We start from the raw sequence: 22,300 nt of genomic DNA on the forward strand, positions 1-22,300 counted from the left end.
AGACAATTTCCTTTTTTACCAGTAAATAATTCGCAGTTCTGAATCCACATTCAGCTAAATATGAAGATGAAAACAGTAACAAAAGTTCTCTTGCATATATGATTGATTTTGTGCATTTGATTTCTGTTTCCTCACAACGCCATGCCATCACTTCTTTTATATTAAATAAAGTTTTAACTGACTCATCATTTTGCATTTCTGCGAGTTTTTCTTGATACTGCATATTTGATATATCAGACAAATCCACTAACATTGGCTGCATCATCCATGTTTTAAAATCATTTCGTTTTAAATCAGAAAATCTTTCTTTTAAATCAGCCGATAGAATTTTCAGATTATCGACAATAACAAGTAAAGCGATATCATTTACTCCACATTTTTGGAGCCAATGAAACTGTTCAAAGTTTTTGCTGTTACTATATTTCTGACATAACTAAATAAGGGTAATGAAACCAAATATCTTCACTTTTGCATCAAGTATTTTTATTTGTTCCTTGAGGTTGCTTATTTAATATATTTAGTTTTACAGAGATATCGGCTAAATAAGTCACAGATGCTTTACCATCGACTGTTAAGTGATACTTCATTTCAGGTTTGTTGCTTAAAAAGTCACTAAGAGTATCAAACAGTTCAATAAATCTTTTCAAGCTGTTCCCTTTAAAGAGCCATCTTACTTCAGAGTGAATTAAAAGTCTCACATGGTCTGCATTTAGTTCTTCATAAAATAGCTTGAAAATACGTTCACATTTGGCATTAGCCTTAATAGCATTGATACACTTTATTACTGAATGTAGTATTTAAATTAGAACAGACGAGATGTTTTTAGGTACCCAGTTTTCCCAATGAATAATACAATGCACAATAATCACTTCTGGATTCTCATATTTCATCCATTTTAAGTAGCCATTTTTCTTGCCCATCATATTAGGAGCACCGTCTACAGCACATGATGTTATATTTTTTTGTTATATTATTGACATCTAAGTAGATTTTCAGCTAATTATATAATATCTTTGGAGGTAGAGGTGCTTTCTAATCTTTTGCAAAACAACATTTCTTCAGCAAAATGCCCTTTATCAATATATCTTACGTAAGTTATCAATACTGCCACACTGTCTATCAAAGTTGATTCATCCATTTACACTGAGAATTTTCTTGTTTTTAGCTTTTCAACAAGTTATTTTTCAATATCTTAACTCATTTCATCTATTCTTCTGCTAACAGTATTGTTGCTGAGTGGCATAGCTTTTAAATCTTTGTCATCTTTTTCAAGAACCGTTTTAAGAAATGCTGATATTGACGGTTTCATGAAATTCTCTCCTATAGTATGATTTTTTCCACATTTAGCGATGACTAAAGAAATTTGATAATTAGCCTCAAGAATACGATGTTGAAGTGTGAGCAGTAAATAGAGACTTTACTGTTGCCCTCTTTTCAAAATTTTTCTTTAAAGTTTGAAACTAATTCAAATCTGAATTAATATGAGCATTATGTTTCGCCTTCAAATACGCCTCAAGACGACCTCGTTTCATTGATTTGTTGGTCAAGCATAGCTGGCATAAAAGACATGCTATGATATTGATTTCTATCACTGAATGCTGCGAAACACTACAGAAGTTGCGACTGGTCAGTCAGATGCGAATAAATGGGTTGTTTAGCGAGATTTTAAGGCATCCGGGAGTCCACGCGGAGCCTGCCGTCTGGCGCAAGGAGGTTAATTTGATGACGCCAAAAGCCCAGTTGATATTTTGGTCTCTTCAAACGAGTTTATAATATTTATTGGCAGCAATTATTTAAGAATTTGCTTTTTTCTTTCAATTTTGGTATCGAAATCTAGCATCGCATTTAAATATCCCGAAACGAAAGGGTAAAACTCGTGTCGATTCCATTTTCGAATTGCCCCCTTTAACAATCAAATTGCCCTCCCCTCCTATGGGGCTTGGGCTCCACATCGGATACACTGCTTTAATTTTTTTTTTTTTTTTTTTTTTGCTGTAACTTTAAAGATGGCAATTTTAAGCTGTGTTTAGTCTTTGTAAAATAAAAAGATATTATTATTTTGGGTAAATTAGCATTTTTTACAATACGGCACAGCTCTTTTAAATTTCCTATATTAAACATGCATAAATCTTACATATTATTTGAAAGTTTAGCTTCTAAACGCCTTTGTAAATAAAAATAAATAGTAGTATAACAGGTATAACTAAATAGTAGTATAACTGGGGAAATCATTTCAAATAAGAAAATTGTAACATTGACAAACCTTGCATTAAAAAAAAAAAATAGTTTCTTCAACTAGAGAATTTACCCAGCTAAATGTTTAACCTCATTTTGCTCTATAAGGATTTTGTTTAAACTTAAATCACTATGAATCTCTTTAACTTCATTTAAAGATTTTCATTCCTGTTTTTCAACGAAATATTTCTTTTTGTTCAATCTATAACTTATAAAATATAAAAATAGTGAAAACTTTGTGTAAGGCCAATTCTATGAAGCAACCTTCTCTACTTAAGACCAGGGTCTCGGAACTTTTTTCTTTAGACTTTGTGTCAAAGAAAACCTTTCGGAGAGATCATTAAACTGACCCCCACTGACCGGGCGAACATCTGCACTAAATGCAAAAAGGTCAAACAAAAAAACCTCAAAAAAATATATATTGCCGAAACAAATAAGTAATTTAAACTGTATATTACAGCCTTTTTTTTTTAGATCTCTGAAAAAGATCTACAAACTCATTTTGCAATCATAGTGCCCTAAAGACGATGCTAATAATGATTTATTTTTTGAAGTTGAAAGTTAAATTAGGAATAAAAGTTATTTGAGAAAAAATAAGCAACTCAAACTAACAAACTTCTTCCCATCTTTTAAAGCTAACAACATTTCATGGTATAAATTTGAATACAAGCATTACCAAAAAACATAATTGCGTAATTATTTAAAATGCCATATCATTCATAATTGGTAAATTTGCTTTAAAACATAATTAGTTACATGAATAGGGATCATTTTTATTAACGCTAAATTTTAGTCATCGGTCTGGTTTTCATGATGCCAACACAAGTTGTCTTTCCGCACCGAGGAAATTCCACAAAAATTAAAATCGTTTGAAAAAAATCATGTATCTTCGATAACATTTTGAAGTCAATGAAGATAACCCATAAGAACGACCAACCTCTAGTGACTGTCATTTTATTGTGGAACAGAGAGGATACTAGACCTTGGGAAAAAAATGAAATCGAATGCTATTGTAATACCGTTTGAGAAGTTTGAAATATCAAATTCTTTGGATAAGGGTGAAGACGATTTTTTTCTGGGATCAGCAGAAAAAGGATGAAGAAGGATTCATTGAAAAATGGAATCCATATGACAACACTTTTAACGTTATTCAATTTAACATACATGATATTCTGGAAAATTTAATTATTTGTAGCTTTCTTTTATGGTTTAAAAGTTATCATTACGTCTCATACTTTGAAATACTTTTTAATAAATTATCTTTATTTCTCTGGGTAATTCTTTTCTTCAAAAAGACACCTTCGCGTGTAAACAAATATGGTAATAGAAAATTTAAAGATAAATGCATACAGTATATTTGAAAATAGTTTTTTAAAGGTCAAAGTTGTAGAAAGTGATACAAAGTTATCCATATCATTGTTTGTAATGTATTAATATTTAAGACAAAGTAGTGTCCGACTTTATTATCGGAATATAAATCGACCCTTCGATTTTCTTGCAATTTTAAGATTTAAAATGTTTGTTTAAAAATCGTTGTTAGAGGGTAAGTTTTTTTTAAATAAATATTCTGAAATTTAAAAGTATACTATTCTCTTATTTATTACTACGCTAATCGAGAAAAAAGATTTGAGATCTTTTAGTGGTCAAACTGAGATAAAATTGACCTTCCCCCTAGGTTGGTCACCCCTACTTAATCAATCTGAAACAATGTTATAATATTAACAATGATAGTTTTTTTTATAAAACTCCCTAACAATGCATTAAGCGCAGAGAGATTATTTTTAATTGTTAAGACAGTGCGACTAAATAAAATCATTGTTAAAAACGTTAACAACCACATTGTTGAAATATATTTCTGTCATTCCAAAGCTTGTATTTGGGGCGTTTACTTGAATTTTGTTCAAGAGTTATTAAAAAGTGATTTTGATTCCGTTATGGAATATTTTCAAAGAATTAAGCGATTTTTCGCTAATTTGTGCTGCTGTGGCGGCGATGGTGATGTTGATGATGGTGAAGTTAATGATTTGGAGTTTCAGGTAAATGGTAACATTTTTCATACAAATGCGAACGTTATTAGCGTTCTGGCTAATCTATCGTCTCAATCAGTCATTAAAATCGCCATAAATTAAAAGTGACATACTGCCAAATATCTGTGGTTAGCTTTAATCAAAATTTTGTTATTGGCTCTAATGTTGGTTTGGCATTGATTAAGTTGAGTCTGGTGGCTCTAGCTTTTTTATAATAACTTTATAACTTTCCATATGTTAAGCTTATTTTTATAATGTAAAGATTTTTTTTATTCCTGTGCTCATATTAGTTTTAAAAAAAGTAGTTCTACCTAATAGAATTTTATAAGATTAAATCTATTTCAGGGTATTTGATATTTTGAAAGTAATAATATTTTAGGACAATAATTTTTTTCTGAATTTCTTTTAAAAATATTTTACCCTTCATGTTTTAATTCCATTTACACATTTATAATTATGTTTAATACTTAAAGTAAATTGCTTTTCTATTCTCTTAACACGCATGGATATCTTTTTATACAATTGATGTAAATTTAAGGATAAAATATTTCAATTGAATGCTTTGTTTAATATGGGGAAACTTTGCATGGACAGTTTGATTTTAAGAACTTTATGGATCCTCAAAATTTAGGCTCTGGCATTAAGTTTATTAAACAAAGTGCAAAAAATAACTAGAATACAGAATCTAGTACCCCTTGAAGCTTTTATAGTACCATAAATATCCAATTTTCTTATAATTCCTAACTCACTCTTAAGTAATTTTTTCTTGCTTCCAGCAGGAGTATTTAAAAAAAATTGCAAAAAAAGAAAGCCAATAAATTATACATTTTTACGCTTCTAATTTCCAATACAAACGAATTTTGAACTAATATTATTTCTCAAAAGCATTTTCTTCATTTTCCTGCTGATGTAATCTTGCTAGATATTTAATTTATTTGATTTAGCTTGGGCAAAACTGGGTTGAATTCAACAATATTTCCAATTTCATTTCTGAAACTTTTTTTGCTTTCCTCTCTTAAAAGTTTAATGAAATGATTTCAAATTATCAACTTAATTTCATTTATCTTTCAGTCAATTGCTGAAACTTTGAATTGTGAGGAATCAATTGATTCGAGTGATGATTTGATGTGCAAACATGGTAATTAACTATTTATCTTTATATCCATATCAATCTATTAGTGAGTCATAGTAAAATTTCAGTACGTAAGCAGCTTGCAAAATAATTAGTTACTTAAATTATATATATATATGTTACGGTGAAACAACGAAATCTGAAAAATGTCGACATTCACCGGTGAATGTCAACATTCACGTAGTCGCTTGGTGTATGTCCGAAATATTTGGTAAATACTCTTATTTCTGACTGTCACCGGTGAATGTCAACAATCACATAGTCGCTTTGGAGATTGTCCGAAATATTTGTTATATCCAATTTTATATTAATTTATTCGCTAATATTATTATAATTATTTGATATATTTATATTTATTCTATATTTTGATACTTACTGACGATAGATTAGAACAAACATCAGTGTTTGGAGTATCGGGCAAATATATACCAGGCAATGGCACTTGACCTTAAAAAAACATCAGTGTAGGGTATATCGGGCAAATGTATACCGGGCAGTAGCATTTAACCTTTAAAAAAACATCAGTGTAGGGTATACCACGCAAATGTATACCGGGCAGTGGCACTTAACCTTAAAAAAAATCAATGTAGGGTATACCGGGCAGTGGCACTTAACATTAAAAAAACATCAGTATAGGGCTAAAATATCGAATAAATGTAATTATATCCACGAATAAACTCATATTAAATTGAATGTAATAAATATTTCGGGCATTCACCAAGGCATATCTGTGATTGTCGACATACACCGGTGAGGGTCCGAATGTAAAAGAATGTAATGAAATATTCGATATTTCACCGACGAATTTGGTGTTTGTCGACATTCACCTGTGAAAGTCAACAAACCACCGATTTCGTTCCTTCGCCGTGACACACACACACACACACACACACACATATATATATATATATATATATATATATATATATATATATATATATATATATATATATATATATATATATATATATATATATATATATATATATATATATATATATATATATATATATATATATACATCACATTTGTTACAATTTTTAATTGCTCATTAAGCTTTTGTTATTTGAACAAACCATTTCTCAGAAAAGTGATATTAAGAAGACGAATTAAAGTCTTTATATTGCAATTCTAAAAATAATATCTTCCATGGCATTTAAGAAAAATGTTTCCCTTGTCTGGCACGGCAAATGATCTGCATGAAAAATCCTTGTGACTGGCATAAAAAATTCGCCAACTGTTCTTTGAAATTCTGACAAACTGAACCTTAGGCCAGATTGAAAGTGATTAAGATGACATTGCAAATGAAATTCTATAGTTTACAAGTCGTGCGAATAATGAGGACGAAGCAACACTTTGTAGCATAAAACTATGTCTGCATTATCTGTTGCGTGAAATGAGAATGAGCATCATTTTGCTGTTAAAGAACTTCATGGCTGTTAGCCAAAGGTGGTTTATGAACAGTGCGGTGAGGTGGACACCCATTATGTCCGTATGTCATACTTTTAGAGATTAGCTTCAAAAACAAAGTCACTGTTTATACTCATTTTTCAGAACAATACATAAAGTAAAAAACCTTAAAAACCACTGCCTAACGGCCAATTCAGTGATTGTATTTTTAGCGTACATTTTTAACAGGTACTATAGAAGAATGTTTTAGCTTAATTCATTTAGAAAGATAATTACCTAATCGTGCCTTACCAAATTGACAGATTGAAAAACCATGGTGCAATCTATCAATTATTCCCCCTGATTGGAGGGGGATATGTTATACACAAAACCTCTTTCTATTGTTATAGGACATTTAATTTACACCAAGTAAATTTTAAAAAAAGAGAGGCGAGTAGTGGAAGTTTAATAAATTTATTCAAGCAATTAACACGTAAAAATTTATAAGTTTTGAGAAAGAAATATTTTAAGGTATAATGATTATTAGTATTATATCTATGTTTGCACTTGTTAAAAGTTTTTCTTTCATTTCTTTTTATTTTCAAAAAAGGCATCAGCGTTGAGATAAGTTCGAATGAAAGAACTAAAGCTGATGCAATTGATATCAATGATGACTTGGAAGTTCTTCCTGATGAAGAACTTTTTGACATACTTGGTGTCAATGTGAGACCAATGTTGGTCGATAAAAAATAACCGTCAACTGTGGATATGTTTGTCAGCTTGGGAGAAGTGTTGACGGATGAGGAGCTGCTGGACATGCTTCATGTCAGCATGAAATCGATTCTGACTGATCAAGCATCTGTTGAAAATGTTGCTCCTTTCAGAGAAATATTGACGGATGCAGAATTGCTTGACATGCTTGGTGTCCTTGATGAGCCACAGAAAATATTAACTGTGACTGTAAAAGAGCAATTTTCTCCTGAAGAGGAAGTGTGCAAAGCAAGTGATCAGAAAGATCCAATTGCTCTGGTGACCAAAAGTATTGGCTTCATAATGGAACATCTTACTGATGTGTTTATTGCTGGTAAAAACAAAGGAAGCCTGATAGTGGACATCAATGATCCTAACTTTGATGTTGTGATAGACAAGCTAGGGCTGACAAATCCATGCCAAATTGCATATTTGGTTTTGATTTTTGATGTCTCTAAAGAGATTTTGGTGTATTTATATCAGCAGTGAGTAAAAAATTTCTGTAACATTTCTTAATTTAGAATAGAAAGGCTTGGGACAATAAAATATTAAGTTTCACTTTCAAATCTTTTTCGAAAATGATTTAGTGCAAAATGTTACAATTTTCATCTAGGAAATAAATTTTTTCTCCTCATTGATATCTTACCTTGTAGAAATACTGTAAACTTGTATATTACTTGTCTTGAATGACTATTAAAGAACAATTAGGAAATGAAAATATTAGAACTGAAATTGCCCAATCTTGCGAATAACTTTAAGGACATGGCCACTGAAGATGTTTACATCAAAAGAGCTTACCTTTATTCCATAGGAGCACATTTAGAATAAATAATAAAATGTTTATTGCACAACCAATATTTATAGTTTCTTTTCTGCTTGGCAGCTTTTCTTATTTTTAATATTTAAAAATGTACAGTTATAATGACAAAAAGTACAGGGCCAGAAAAATGAAGTCTTTCTGTCTAAATTTACCTTTTCACCATGTTAGTGATAAGAATTTAAAAAAAAAAATATTAAATTTAGTTTGGGAAAAACGTTATTTAATAATTGCATAAAGTGTTAATTTATTTTAAAAAATTGAAGACAAATGGATAACGAAAACACAAAAAATAGGTCACTAGTATCAAAAAAATTACGTGTTCTACTGCTTTATTTAAGTTTTTGATATTTTACTTTTCGATCACACTGGTCCAAGTTGATTTTTGTGAATGAAAATAGAATATAGGGTAATGATAAGCATAAAATTATCTTTTAAGAAGGAAAAACATTATTAGATTTGATTCATACATATTTTCAAACCTTATCCTGTAAGATAAATTTGGCAGAAAGCACACTTACTGGAACATTTAAAAAAATTTCGTAGTTGGAGACGATCACCAATGTCAGCACTCCCTTACTTTCATCGTAATGCATTAGAAATATTTTATTTCAATTATAGATTTAAACTGTGTCATGTAGTTAAAATAATTTCCTCACAGTCATTTAATATCTCTTTAGAGAGACACAAGAAGTGCCTCAACCATGGCTGAAGCCAAAAAGGTTGACTCCAAAGCCAACTTTCCCGTGCGAGAAAGATAATTTATTGCCCGTGCTTCAGAAAGAAGTGGAAAAAACTTTAGGTCTTGAACCAAAAGATCATAGAAATGCATGGGAAAATAAGAGACCTCCGTGGTCTGTTATGAAACTAGGATGCAAGGATAGAGACCTTGTGGATCTCATTTTAATAGATGAGATCAGAGAGGAAGAGCCAGATTGGATCAATTATGATCTGGAGGAAACTATGGTTAAATTGCAAATAGCCGATTCCATCTTGGATCTGTTGATAGACGATACCATTATCACTCTGAAAAAACTCGAGGAAAATATGAGTGGTCAAACATCTGGCTTTCCTTGATTGGAAGAGTGTGTTGAGGCAAATTGTGTTTCACTGTTTAAATGGACTTGATAAATGGAATGGAACTGAACTTGATAAATGGATTGGAACGAGACTATAAATACTATGATCAAGCTTAAGTAGCGGTCAAGTTCTAAACGACCGATTTCTTACTTGATATTTTGATAATTGCTACTCTTGCAAAACTAGAACAAAACACGAACCGGTAAATATTATATTTTATTTGATTTGAATGGTGTGTTGTGTTTAATTACGTCATTCATTTTTGGTTAATGTTGAATCAAAAAATAAATATATTTAATGATGACATTCCATCTCATGCGTATATAGTTGAAAAGTAACTGCTAGTTCATTATTGCGTATCCTCTCAATTGAAGTTTTTTGTGCACCTGATTTCCCCAAACTTAGCTTAATTTGAATAGCCAACGACCATTTTATTTTATTTTATAACCGACGTTTAAAAGCTAACGCAATTTAAGGTTCGCGACTACAAATATTCAACTACGAAGCCTTGTTTCCTAAACAGATTCCAGAAGACAAAGGAACTCCTGGATGGAGTATTAGGCGAAATTTGCCTTCGTTGAAGACTTCTTGATGGAACTAACCCGCATTTGCGTTGCATTGTGAGGAAAACTAATAGAAACTCTCACGGTTAGCCTGACGGCAAGGGGGCTCCAACCCATGATCCACTGAGGATATTATACGTCAGCTTTGTAATCGGTGCGAGCTGGGTGCGGAATTCGTATCAACCAGCTATCGCTGGGATTTGAACCAGGTTTACCTCATTGGGAGACGAAAGCTCTACTCCCTAAGCCCCTACAGCTCGGTCAGCAATCATTAACACTAACCAGAATATAAATAAAAAATTGCACACGGATCTAGAATCTGAATAATTTCAAAATTCAACAACAACAAATTACTGAATTGAGACCACTTGGTATAACATTTCAGAGGGCAAAACGAATTGTAAGACAAGGATTTGGAGTAACATGTCAACTTCTAATTATAGAGTTTACTGAAAAACTAATGAAAGAAAAAATGTCTTTAAAAATTGAAGAATTCTTTAACTTTAGTAAAACTGGTCTGAGAGTGGTGTAACATAGATTAATAACTCTATGTTATTACTGAATATTGTTTAAATAAATAGATAAATAATCTCTGTTTTCATCAAATAATACGTTGGAAAAAAAACTGATTATTCTTCTTTACTATCTCTTTTAGAAAATAAAGATTCCACTGCAGCAGAAATTCTTTTAGTGTCTAAAAAATAAGAAGAAAAAATTCAGAATCTCAACAAAAAAAATGACATTCATATAATTAGAAGACAAAGATTTCAAAGCTGCAAAATATTATTTCAATTTATAGAGAAAAAAAATTCACATTAATCAAACTATTGTAAAAAAAATAATCAATATATAAATTGAAAAAATAAAAAATAAAAAATAAAAATCTGACTTTGCTTCTATTCTCTGTTTTAAGTTTTCAAATAAGTTGTTAAGTTGGTACTTTTCCATTTCGCTCATCCAGGCGAAAGAGTTGTCAATGCAAAATAACCGAGCACAAGCAACAATTTTCAACTGTTTTTATTATTATTATTATTTTAAGTGACAATCACTTTGAGAAGATTTCCGTATCGTGATCTGCTGCAAATAATTGCCAAGTCTTGGAAACTAACGGATAGTAGCCTGCGAAAACCTTGAAAAAAATATTTAAAAGAGATTAAAAAGAGTTACCCTAGGTAAACTTCTCTACATTTTTTGAATAAAATTGCATATTTAGAATATAAAACAAGCAAAATAATTGAAATTACTTTAGCCAACGAAATGAAAAAAGAACCGTTGTGTTAATGTTCCAATGAAATTATTGAATGATCACTTTCAAGCTACAAAAAATGACCCTTTAAGGAAGGGACAGTTAATACTCATTATTGTGATAATGACGTTATTCAACAATTATTTTTGTATTCTGTTCAAGAGAAAGAAAAAAGTTCAGAGGTTTTAAAATTAAAGAAAAAAAAAATTTTTTTTTCAAGGAAAGAAAAAAAAACTTTTTTTTACTACTAAAATTTAGTAGTTTGTTATACAGCTAGTGTACTTCAATAAATAATAAGTGAACGAAAAGGTCACAATCTGCCGAAAAGAGCAACATATTAATTAAGTGATTATGTTACAAATAAAATGTAAAATGTTGTTAAAAGGAGGTAAAAATATTGTTACATTAACAGTTAAAGACGGGTGTTATCATTATATCATATTCTTGCACAACATGCAACGCAGTGGCCAAATGTTGCTCTCTGACCTTGAAACACTTTTTGCAAGCTCCACCTGGTGGTATTCATTGAACTTCTTTTTGCTTTCTCCCATTTTACAGTATTATCAGCAAAAATTCTAAAACAAAAATTTTGATAAGGAATAAAAAACACCAAGCAATAAATTGTTTTAACATACATTTTGGAATTACAATTAAATAAAAAATAATATAACCAGGGGCTTTCATATTAGTAAACAGAAGAAAATTAAGATCCAACCAAAAAAATATTAACGTCAAAGGAAACAAAAGTAAAGAAAAATGGGCATCTGATTGTATTTTAAAATGAATTTTCGTTAATATACAATTTCTTGGCAAAATGCTTTAATGTTTGTTAAAGTTTCGGAATTGATTTGTTGTGCACCTGCACCGAATGTTTAGCGAGATTTTTCTCGCCAACTAAATTTTGGTGAATTTTTTGTCCTCACTTTTGACGCATGCTGAAAACAGAAAAATACTGTAATCCTATTGAATTTAAGATTCTCCTGTATTATGGTCATTTTTTTAACACAAAACAAGCATTTCATAATTATGCAATTCATAAATAACTGCAATACTTATCATATGTTATCCGTCAAGCAACCGTTTCCATATGTGTAAAATGAAAAAAAATATTGCAGCTTTAATAATATCAGAGTTCTCTAGTATTTTTAACGCGAAATATACCCAAATTTATTTATACAAACTTGAATGAATTCAGTTATGCATCAGGATATATTCAGAGATAATTTATTGCATGTTGCTCCATTTATAACGTATGGAGACTAGATGCTCCAACATGGCAATAAGGCATTCCATACTACATATTGAACTAAATCCTTGATGAAAGTGAATGAGGTTAAATCCCTTGAATGGCCATTTCGTAGCCCGGATCTGAATCCTACATGAAAACCTTGTGGGACATGTTATTAAGATACGTTTGCAAATCTGACCAACAAATCAAGAGCAAGTCGGAATTGATTGATGCAATAGAGATGTCTTGGAGCAATTTATGCATCAATATTTATTGTAAAGCTGTAAGCGTGATATGAAAAAATTTTAATTTTTAAGTTATAATTCGTCTTTATTTTGAAAAAATATTACACGAAGCTTTAATATTTACTTTAGATATATAATTTTAGGACTTCCTATTTGCTAAAAATTAAATAAATCTTTAAATAAGGCTGTTTTCAAAAAAATCGTGTCGAATCCAATCGGACACTTTAAAATATTTAAAATATTATCCGTTCTAAATCTCAAATAATTTTTTACGACGAAATGTTAAACGTGGTTTAAAATTATAGTTTTTCAGCAAACATTGCTAATACAAGGAAAAGAACCCCAGTTCAAACAGCAAAAGACAAAACGGCCCTCAGAGATTGAGTCGATTTAAGTCACTAGAAGTTATGCCTTATTAATATTTCTCGTAAGATTGAAATAGTTCTTTAAAAGAACTAAAGTTGAAAGATTGTATTAATAATTGAGAGTTTCCTAAACGATACAAAGGTGAAGAAAGTAAATATTTTTCGATTTATTTTCTCCACTAAGCGTAAATATTTGTGGACCGAAAAGTCTATTAAAACTTCATCACGGAAAATTGCCAGCGATAATTTTGACAACTTTTTCTTTACTAGTTTTTTTGTAATTTCCTAAGGGACATTGCAAAATAGTCCTAGTTGAAAACTAGCTTCTTAATAAAGTATTAGTTATAGTTAAAAATAATCTATATTATTATTACTTTAATCATAATAGTTATAAACAAGAATTCCTAAAAAAAATCTCAACAATAAATCCAGTTCAAAGATTTTTTTTAAACAAAAACCCAAATCCCAGCAATCGAGGGGAACTTAATAAAATTTCTAAGCTGGGAATTATTTGACAAAGTTTGTTTTGTTAGACTAATCTAGTGAGATTTTTATCAACACTGAATTACTCTTTACTTAAATTACTTCGTTACTTATCTAAAATTTTATACATTAAGTCTAATTAATTTTATCACAAACGATGATAAAATAAAATATAAGTTACTCAAACTCTCTTTTTAAGTATGTTACAGTTTAAGTGCAAAAATCAGTTATTCAATAAATTATTCCGATAATGTGTATATCAATAAGGGCAATCCATTAGAATCTATAAAATTGTTTCATGTCTTAAAATACATAATTACTGTGCACATTACCCAAATAACTTCACGCAATAAGCACTCTTTAATCAGCACATCATGTACTAGGCTTTCTTTAAAGGGTAAAATAAGATCTCAATCTCTAATAACAGCAACAATTTGAGGTACTTTTCAGTTTGCCGGGTGCAAGGAAATTCAACTGTTTTTATAATTATTATCATTATTTAATTTATATGTGTTTAAAAAAGATAAATGAAATTAAATATATGAAGAAAAGCTGATGGTGGTCATCATTTTTTGGCAACTTTTCGCTGACGCCCGGCTAACCGAAAAGTGCCCTCATTTTTGTATGCTTGCATTAGCGCTATGTTACTTATATATTTTTCTAAATCTGAGAAATTGAGTACAAGCAATTAAAAAATCAAAAAAGTAGTTGATCGAAACAATCATTAATCAATTAAAAAACTATAATACCAAAAATCAAACGATTTAAAATATTAATACAGTTAAATAAATTAACAAAGACGTTATTCATTTATTTTAGCTATATGAAGAATCATGCTAATGTAATAAAAAAATCGACAAATTAGTTCACAAAATCATTCATCGAATTCAATTTTGAAAGTTAACAATACGGAATCCGTTAATGTTCTCATTATATTTATGCGAAATACTAGAAACTCTTAATTTAATTGCAGACATATTAGTGTAGGTAATGTGCACATGGCTTTCCATCTTTAGCGAAAACGTGTACCCTTATAAGTAAGCAACCTTCGAATAAAGATTTATGGGATTTTTGGATTCTCGTCAGTATTTCTGGAAAGAATTTATGAAATAGTGAGGTCAGATTGGCGATATTTTGCTAAATGTTGGCAAGATCCTACAGTGGAATAACACCAACTCAAATAAAATGGAATACCCAACGGATTTTCATTACGAATTCAAACGCGATTTAACGGTAACCATTCACCGCAATTTAATATAGCATTAATAAATATTTAAATAAAATCTTATTATAACTATACCTCTAGCTAGTAAGCAACATCAGAATAAGGACTTATAAGTATTCTGGATTCTGGTAAAATAAAGAAAAAAAAAGAATCTAGAAAATATTGGTGATATTTTGATAATTGTTGCCAAGGTCTATGATGAAATGACGCCAACTCTAATAAAATGGAATATCCCACAAATTTTCATCAAACATTCAAAAACGATATAAGGTTAACATTCCCAGCAATTTAATATTTATTTAATATTACATATAATTTAATAAACAAACACATTAAAAAAAACTATATAAATATTATAATTCGATTTAAATTTCATTAAAATCATTAGAAATTCATTAATAAGAATTGTCTTAATGAATTGGCTTAAACCCTTCAAAATAATAAGAATATATCAACCTTTTAACAAAAAAAAGTCAATAATTAATTATAGCTCGCGCTAACTATGGAAAAAACACAATTTAAAATAGTATTGTTGTGCAGCTTACTATTATTTTACAATAATTTAAAATATATTTTTCTATAGTCTGACTAAACCATTCAAAAACACTTAAAACTTAACAATACGCTTTTTAATTTATTTTATTGTCCGTTGTTCCATGTTAAAAGAATTGAAAAACTTATTAGAAAATACCGTTATATTGAAGTTTGCACTTATAAATTGATAAATTAAAGAATTTCTTTCCTTCCAAAAATTTAAGAATTACAAAGCTTAATAGTTTGAATTATGTCGATGTAATATGTAGGAAGAAAAATTATTATTATATTCCACTGCAAACTTTTTTGATGAGTTTAACGAAATTTATTTTCTTCAAATTGATTTTGATTTTCATCTTTTTTATCTCAAAACGCATTATTTTTCAACATTATATAAGGAAGAAATTGATTTCGAAAAATGTCAAATTGAAAAAAATAAGTGTTGGGGTTATTGTTTAATTTAGAAATCAAATGAAGTTTTGTAAAATTTTTAGTTATTAATTTTTCTGCTACGCATCATCATTTAAAACATAGTTTTAATAACTGTTTATTAGTAATTGCTTTTTATAAGTCCAAAACTGATCGACAATTTGAAAAATTAATTTAAGAACAAGGCAGAAATAGAAATGTATAATGAACTGCTAAGAAAAGAAAAAACCTTTTCTCGGAAAGTTCTAAAATTAGTTCCATTCGTCAACAGACGGCGTCACTGATTAAAACTACAAAACACTGATTTGTGCTGCAAGTCTAACTATTTAAATGAACTATGCACATGTGCGCCTGTTAATTATATCCTAAGACCAGGGCTCGAGAAACTGCCCTCCGCCCGTCCTCGGCGGTCAAAACTTTCCCGCTGACAACGAATTTCTTGAATCAGACGTCCGCGCGGACGGCCATTTCCCCGTTAATGTTCGTGATACACTTTCAATTTTTGTTATCTTACAAGAGTCTAGCGCTTCACTTCTAAAATGACCCTCTAATCTAGAAATCCCGTACAGCAACTTACTGCGCATGGTGGAGGTATGTTTTTTTCCGTCTGGGAGTACTGCAGCAGTTGAAATCGACTTTTGAGCAATGAACTTACAAAAAAGCACATTACGTAAGCGTTAAACGCAATTATGAACATCCACCTAAATGGAAAACCCCTTTCAGATTTCTGTGCAGAAACCTCTGTAAATCATAGGCTTGATTGTGGAACTGACAAACGTCATATTTGATTTATTTAAAAAAACGCAGTACCCTCGGATAAATTGACATTCCAGATAACTTGACCTTTGTCATTTAAATTATTTCATAAAAGAAATACTAGGTTTTACTATTAGTAACCTAGTATTTCTTTTATTACTGTATAATGTAATCCTAGTAGCTACTAATTCATTGTGTAATTTATATAAATGTTTGTAATAAATAAGAAAAAATAATATTTTTATTTATTTAGAAGCGATGGGTTAGTTTCAAAGGAGGACGGGTACACTGTTGGACAAGCCGTCCTCGGGGACGGGTAAAATTTCTGAGTTTTTTCGAGCCCTGCCTAAGACCGCATTGCATTAATTCCACTAATGGAGATTTTTTTTAAAATCGAGCTTCATACTTTTTGCCAGCAAACGATAGCATCTGTTGACGAATTTTAGAAATAATTTTAAAACTTAATCAGCTTGATCAAAAATAAATCAGCTTGTTTCCTAAGCTAAACGTAGCAAATCGTATATTTTTAACTCCTGTTGTTAAGCGATTTTCGTAACCGATGGTCAATTTCGGAATGCTAGTCATGCCGTTCCTGCATGATGAGTCATACGCAATTTCTGTTTTTTTTTTTATCCTTTTTTTATCCTTTATAAGGAAAAAAAATTGAAAATGTTCCATGAAGAATATAGAAAAAAGTCAAACTTAAGTGCCTAAAAATTGTTAACCACAAATTTGTGCCATGTCAAAAACAAAATTACTATATTTTCAATTTTTAAAAAACAAGAATATACTTATTTCCATAAATTTAAAACATTTGAACCATTCGCTGAAAAAATTACCCTGAAGAACAAACTTTTTGTTGCATTTGTACAAATACTTAATCTTGCCTAATTCGAGAGTGGGGATTTCAAATCTGAGATTAGTTTTGCTCCTAAAGCTGAATTTTTAAATTTTATTTTATTCTATTTTTTGTCGAATTGTACAAAACTGAAAGATTATAGATTCTTATATAAAATCAAAACAGTTTCAAAATTTACATTCAGTTAATTTTGCACTAACTAATTATCCGTGTGAACATTCATTCAATTTTCGCCAGACATTTTTTTTTCTTCACTCAGCATCTGCAGTTCCAATAAAATCACCATATTTTACATACAGTAAAAACAGTGTGTAATATTCCTTTCAATATAATAATAAATAAGCACAAAAATATTATTTGAAAGAAAACTTTATTTTTAGTTAATTCGAAATGAGAATTTGTATATACTTTAAGGCAGAGGTCTCCAACCCCCAGGCGACGGACCGGTACCGATTCGTGGATCAAATGATACCAGGCAGCCCAAGGAACATTATATTATTTCCATTTTATTTACTGTGGTGTATTTCTCTCGGGTTTGTACTACTTTCCATGCACAAGGGGTTAACTGGGAGCTAAGAGACGTCACCTCAAACTGCACCAATATCGCGCATGTAATTGTATATTACGTATTTTGAAATCATGTTTAAATACAATTATATTAAAATTAGTAAATCAAAACTATCTAAAGTCTAAACAATCAACACCCCTCCCTCAGCAGGACACAGTAAAATTATCAAACCTTGACCGGTCCGAGACGGTATAAAGGTTTGGAGAGCACTGCTTAAATGGTTGTGGTTAAATCTCAACATCAATAAAGTAAAATGCCTACACCAAGATCGCACGCATTCATACCAGTCATAAACTGTTGCGAGACTAAACACGCCAATTTAGGCTTACTTTGGGCATTGTCAGTTGATTTGTTTACAATCGAATACCGAATAGAAATAATTTGTTGTTGTTTTGTTACCAATATACATCAAGAAGAGCTGAAGTCTCCCGTTACAAAATGAATATTTAAGATGAATCAGTATGTGTTGAATTGTTTAATAAGGATTATTTTATTTTAATTTTTGAATGAAATTGTATTATAATATCACATTTCTATACGCCTCTGCTTTGTTAAGCCTAATTCGAGTTTGATTTTTTTGGTTTTTGTTTTGCCACTACTGTACATATAAAGAGAAACTGAAATTCCTCCTTACAAAATGAATATTTGAATTGAATGAATATGTGTTGAACTAGCTTAATAATGATAATTATATTTTAATTTATGAATGAAATTGTTTTATAATATTAAATATCTATCCGCATCGGTTCTCTTAAGCCTAATTCGAATTTGATTATTTTTAATTTTTGTTTTGCCACTTCATATAACGAGAAATGGAAGTTCCCCCGTTACAAAATAAATATCTGAAATTAATGAGCGTGTGGTGAATTATTTAATAAGGGTAATTTTATTTTAATTTTTGAATGTAACTATTTTATAATATAAAATTTATATTCGCTTCTGCTCCGTTAAGCCTAAATCGAATTTGTTTTTGGATCTGAAAAGAATAAAATTTTAATACCTACTTTTTTATTTCAGGGGGAATCAGCGGCACCAGCATGAACTTTATGTTAAGCTGTGTTTCTGAAATAATAATAATAATGTTCTCAGAAATGAAACTTGTTGATAATTTTATTTTGCTTTTTGAACAACAAAAAATTAATAATAGGGTTAACTATTTACCTTTTGTCATAAAATAAAGAAAGAGTTTAGGATTTTTTTTTTAAAAAAATATATAAATAAATTACTTATTAATTTTGAAAAAGAAGAAACTTAATTTAAGCAATTAATTTTGATTAAGGAAATTAATAATAAAGAAATAATTTACGAATTAACTCAAATTAACTTATTATTTTTTTCTCCTCCTTATATCCTAGGTCACTTCATTTGGATTTCAAGATGACCGCATCTTGTAATATTAAGGAGATTTAATACCTTGAAATGTGGAGTATTAGCAGATGAGAAGCTTCCAGAATAATTCAACTGGGATCCTCCCATTTAGGTACTTAAACACAAGATTGAGCTCTTGACTAGAGTATGCTTAGGCACTAGGATTTAGCCTACTGACCTCCAAAGCCATTCCCGAAGTAGATATATATGCAGCGTACTTACATCTTTAATTCCCAAATTAATCTAGAAGCTCAGCAAAGAAATAAATCCACCCTAATCTCCCATATAAAGCTTACGAAATTAATCTAGAGTACGAAAAAATACGTATCGCAAATGTAATCAATCCTAAATTTCTCTTGGTATCATTACTAATGTATGTTTGGGAGAGAAATGCGGATATTACAGTATAATCTGCGCAAAATAGAGTAAAATATTGAAAATACATTAAATAATTAATTGGTATTCTGTTTATGCGTACATATGCATACCCTCCAACTGCTACGGAATTTCCGTAGTTTCAGAAATCTTCTTTTCAGACGGTAGCAAAATTAATGTCTTAATATTTAAAAAAAATTTATTTTAGCGTAACTTGTCCACTATTACTTATAAAAGTGCAGGCCATATGGCTAGATTCTTAAGTTCTGATAAATGTTTTATGAGAGATCCATTTGCTTTAAAAATTTCTACTTTGGTTCGCTACCACTAGAAAGAATTATTTTCAAAATCCTCATAAGTTGGAGGGTATGCATATGTAATAAATACGTTAGACGTATTTAATAAATTCAATAATAGAGAAAAATAAAAATTTCTGAAGTTACATTTTCCTAGAGTATAAAAAAAGAAGATTATATTTTTTAAAAAATAATTCTATTATAAACCACGTACTATTTTTTAAAATCTATAACAAAAACGAAAAAATTGGGCACTTATAATCATATCGTTATATTTTATAGAAAATTCCTACTAATCAATAAATTTATATTTTAACTTCGAATTAACCAATTTTTTAAAGAAACCTTCATATAAAAATTATATCTGTTCTCATGTGATTGAATGCAGTATATCTTCTTTCAATTTAAATTAAACAATCACTTAATTATTATTAATTTAAATAATAAATTATATTTTTTTTAGTTCTGGATAAATAATAGGGTAAAACTGCGATCTTTAAATGTTTCTGATACATGCAGTACTAAATTAAACATGATTCCGATCATCTATATAAACAGTTATAATTTGTAAGCTAACTATGGGAAACTCGAAATTTACAGGGAAATTTCGTCTAACCTGTTTAATTGACCGTAAAGATCAGTAGCCGTAACTGATTAATCGTAAAGATAATTTTTACGTTTACGGCTTTGAAACCCTTTACAACTCATAGCTAAAGAAAACCGTGGATGCAAACTATACGGTTTATTTAACCATTTACAACTACCATTGTTTCAAAACCGAAAAAAATTATTTTAACTGGACATCGGAACTAGACTTTTCGTTGGGTAATGGGAATTAGGCTGTGGCTGAATTGTGTTTTTTCAAATGAACCGTAATGTGGTTTAATTAGTCTATTTGGTTGTTTCACTTATCATAAAAGTTGGGAGATATCAGACTCTTTTGTGTGAAGCAACTTTTTGGTTCTGCCATCTTTGCTTGAACGAGAATATGGGATTTTAATAATCCAAGGTCAGAAATTGGGGAGTATAGGACTCTGGAAACTCTTCGTGTGTTAAAGAGAATGGAGAAAATATTGTGGTGTCAACGTTGGGGTTCGAGCTCCCGCACTGGCTGACATGAAATTGACAAATTAACCCTCTCGGCCATAATAAAAAAAACTAAGAGTTTTCGTTAGACTAACTAGGTTGGTGCGATAAAATTCTGATTGTTTAAACGTTGTTGAAAGTAGTTAATAAATGTTTTTTCTCACAATTAAAGGTTTGAATACCATTTTTTTACGGTTATTTGACTGTTTTGCTTGAATATGATAAAATTACAATTAAATAAATTGATATTTAACCGTTTTTTCCGAGAAATTTTTAACAGTGTGTTCAGGTGAAATAGTAAACCGTGATTAGATGGAACACGAATAAAGATAATTTAAATTTCGTACAAATATTACAAGAAACTTGAACAAAATGTGAATTCAACAAAATGTTTCAATGGATACTGCCAAATTGTAAGTTACAATAGCTGAACGAGAAATACAATTGCTTCTGAAATTAACAGAAAAAACTTCTCCCTATAGCAACACGTTAAAATTTAGTGTAATTCGAATTAATGAAAGACTTCATGGAAGTTCGAAGAAAAACATGTCCACAGACATAAAATTTTTCAGATGATTCAAATTATTATTGAGTTGTCACTGTCCAATTTATATGCAGTGACTATTAAAACTATGCAAATATGTAAAAATAATTATGCAAATTAACGCTTTTGCTAATGATATAGATAACGATGGATGAATACGAGTCATCGTTAGGTTATAATTAGAAAAGGGTACGATACTTTGCAAAGACAAATAATTATTTGCTGCAAACAAGTAGAGTATAAAATACACTTTAAATAGTTTATATTAACAATCCCAAACTATTGTAACGTTATGCCTCTATCACACGAGAGAAAAATATGTGCAACTACAAGTGTAAGTAAAACTCTAAGCGCAATTCCTCCGTTCGGAGTTGCCGAAAGGGTTGCTTAATTGCCTGAACGGTTGCATGTAATTGGGTTACCATATTTTGTTATTTATCTTTACTTTTGGCTCATATTTTATTTTATCATATTTTATTATATCATAGTTTCTGAACGATGTTCGTAAAGGGAGGAAAAAGAAATCACAGACGCTGTAGAATATTGATTGATTTTAATTTAATTTTTTACATTTGTATTTGTGTTAAGTCTTTTTTTCAGCAGCAAATTAAAATTCTAAAAAACTTTATTTCCCCAATAGTGAAGTAGCATAGTATAAAAAGGATTATGATTTCTACCTCATAATATGAGATGATATTAA

Source organism: Parasteatoda tepidariorum, chromosome 4, assembly GCF_982258835.1.
Source record: "Parasteatoda tepidariorum strain Cologne lab strain chromosome 4, Ptep-v5.0, whole genome shotgun sequence".
NCBI lineage: Eukaryota > Metazoa > Arthropoda > Arachnida > Araneae > Theridiidae > Parasteatoda > Parasteatoda tepidariorum.